At 66.0% G+C, this 2,831-nt stretch overlaps 1 long non-coding RNA gene across 2 annotated transcripts; it reads left to right on the top strand.

Moving 5' to 3' along the window:
• Positions 1-861: 861 nt before the first annotated feature.
• On the top strand, positions 862-2,257 carry LOC141919110 (uncharacterized). 2 transcript variants are annotated; one of them, XR_012621877.1, is made up of 3 exons: positions 862-936; positions 1,870-1,954; positions 2,057-2,257. It is a non-coding gene; the product is annotated as an uncharacterized LOC141919110 (long non-coding RNA). The 2 variants fall into 2 exon arrangements; XR_012621876.1 differs by lacking the exon at positions 862-936 and adding an exon at positions 1,182-1,307.
• Positions 2,258-2,831: the final 574 nt, after the last annotated feature.

Below are 2,831 nucleotides of genomic sequence, written 5' to 3' on the forward strand. Positions count from 1 at the left end.
TGGAGGTGCTGGGAATGCCACAGCATGTCCTAGAAACAGGAAGGAACGAAGGTCATTGGAACCAGGCGTCAGCATGGAGTCAGCAGGAGAAACCCTGCTGGCCCCACCTAATAACCTTCTGTGGGGAAATGACTGGCTGGGGAGACGAGAGGAGTGCGGTGGCCACTGTCCCCCCAGACATGAGGAAGGCTTTCCGCAGCGTCTGCCAGAATAGCCCCGTGGAGACGCTGAAGCAGCGTGGGCTGGCTGAGGAGAGGGGGAGGTGGGTAGAAAGTGGCTGACCAGCCAAGGCCAGAGGGTGGTGAGCAGCGGCACCAAGTGCAGCTGGAGCCCGGGAGCCAGCGGGGAAGCCCAAGGCAAGAGGCATTGCCAGCAGGTGGAGGGAGGGGGGGTCCTTCCCTCTGCTCCGTCCTGCACTGGGCTCCCCAGGGCAAGAGAGGCGGGGCCATGCTGGAGAGAACCCCCAGCCCGGGGCCCCTCCCACTGTCCGTTGGGGTCGGGCTGTCGGTCAGTTGGAGCCAAGAGCCCCCAGCGCCGGCAGGACAGAGCTGTGCTGGCACGGAACGGCACTGGAAGGAGGCAGGGTCTGGCCGAGCAGCGCTGACCAGGCTCTGGCAACCCGCTTCTAATCCTCGCTGTCACCGGCTGGGCCGCATCCTTGGTGCACAGCGAGGGTCCTCCTGTCCCGGACAGGATGGGCCGGGCCAACGGCTGCTGCAGCTCCAGGTGGGCTCCCCCCACGGCTCAGGGACAGGGGGGCACGGCCGGGCCCCGCAGCAGCGGCCTTTCTGATGCCCGCCACGCTCTGCTCCACAGGGACGCTCTCGCCGACGCAGAGCCGGTGCTGAGCGCAGACGTGCAGCTGACTCGGGGCTGCAGGAGGAACGAGAGGCGCCTTCTCCTCCTCCAGGAGGAACTGGTGGTCACCGAGCTGCGGTAAGACCCTCCGACCCAGCTGCCCTTGCCCCATCCCTGGCCCAGGCACAAGGGCTGGGACACCCTGCCCCCAGGCCCCGGGACCTGGGTGCTGGATACACCAATGCCCGTCCCAAGGGCAGGGGGGAGCAGGGCTCTGCCCGGGGGGGTCACCCCAAGGAGGCCACCTCCAGCTCACTGCCTGCCTCTGCTCTCTGCAGAGGTGGCACCACCCTGCGCCCACAGCTCTGCCTGGCCCTGGACCAGCTGTGGGTGCTGAGTGACGGGAAGGAGGCGGCATGGGAGGAAGAGGTGGAGGGTGTCGGCAGCCATGAGGAGAGGAGCTCCCTCATCTTCCTCTGGCCCAGGGGCTCCTGCACTGCCACTTCCGGGTGAGTCATGGTGCCACGGCCCACAGCCGGGCAGGAGAGGTTCCTGTGAAGGGCCTCTGCCCTCTGTGCAGAGCCTGGGCAGGGAGCGGGCAGCACGGCGGCAGGGAGGGATGGGGGGCATTTCTGCGTCCTGCATCCCCTGGTCACCTTTTGGTCCCCAGAAGGGAAGGGCCAAAGCAGCTGCTCTGGCAGGACAGAGGGAGCCAGGGCTTGGGCAGCGGCTCTGTCCCGCCCCACAGGGCTCTGTCCTGCCCCTGTGTCCTTCCCCACGGAGCAGGGCTGTGCAGGCGTCTGCCTCTGCCCATGGGCTGGGGGGCAGCGGGGCCTGACGCTGTTTCTCCTCTTGCTGCAGCTCCCGGGCGCTGAAGGAGCTGTGGGTGTGCACGTTGCTGGGGTAAGCTGGGGGGTGCTGCAGGCACAGCCAGATGGGGGAACACAGCTCCCCAGCTGGGGAGAGGTGCCCCTGCGGCTGTGGGCAGCTCTCGGGGAGAGCTGCCTGACAAGAGAGAAGAGGTGTCTTGGGGCTCACCCAGCTCTCTCCCTGTCCCTTCCCAGTGCACAGGACACCCGACGGAGCCAAGAAGCCCCGAGTGACCCTCGTCCCGTCACTCAAGCTCCTGGAGAAGGAGCTGAGCCGCCGCCATGCCGTGGGTGCCTCTCTGCCCTGGGCACTGTCCTCAGCACTGCTCCTCCAGCCGAGCAGCACAGGCATCACTGCTCACCTTCTGCCACTGCTTCTCTCTTGCCAGTGGAGGCCATTCAGCACCAGGAGCCTGGAGAAGCTGGTGGAGGGCCAGGCAGAGGTGAGAACGGCTGCCTTTCCCCTCTGGCTGTGCTGGGGTGCAGGGATGGGCGTGCAGTGGGGTGAGCTTGCGAGGGAGGGTCCCTTGGTGCAATTTGGGGAGTGGGGAGGGTTGAGGAGCCACCAGGAATGCCGGAATATCCTCGCTGGTGGCACTGGGAGGAAACCTGCCACACGGGGCAGAGGGCCCGGGAGGGCAGAGGGTCCCCACTTCGCCACGCTCAGGCTGCTGGTGCCGGGTTCTTGCAGGCTGACCTCAGGCAAGGGCCTCTGACGGTCGCGTCCAGCAGTGAAGGGGGACTTTGCCGCTCACCAGGTGAGTTTGGGAAAGAAAGGCCCCTCCTGCAAGCGGCTGGGCTGTGCTCACTTGTCCCTTGACTGTCCCGGTGCAGGTTGGGCAGCCCGAGGGAGGACGTCAGCCGGAAGAGGAAGGACAGTGCTGGGCAGCGGCCGATGGACATGGTTCTGAGGGGAAAAGCACCCTCTGCTGCTGCCCACAGCCTGGAGGAGGACAGGGCCAGGGCTGGGCAAGGCTGTCTCAGACTCTCAGAAGCCCCCGAGCCGGAGCTGTTCAGCTGGAGCCGTGGTTCCAGCTGCCAGTCCCTGCCCGTCCTGCTGCACCGCTCTCCAGGACAACATAAAATCTCGGGCTCTGTGCTTTCTTTCGTTCTGAACAAGTGTTACTGTTTTCTGCACAAAAGCGATTCTGCGAAGCAATGTGA

The sequence above is a fragment of the Strix aluco genome, unplaced genomic scaffold, assembly GCF_031877795.1.
Source record: "Strix aluco isolate bStrAlu1 unplaced genomic scaffold, bStrAlu1.hap1 HAP1_SCAFFOLD_33, whole genome shotgun sequence".
Lineage (NCBI taxonomy): Eukaryota > Metazoa > Chordata > Aves > Strigiformes > Strigidae > Strix > Strix aluco.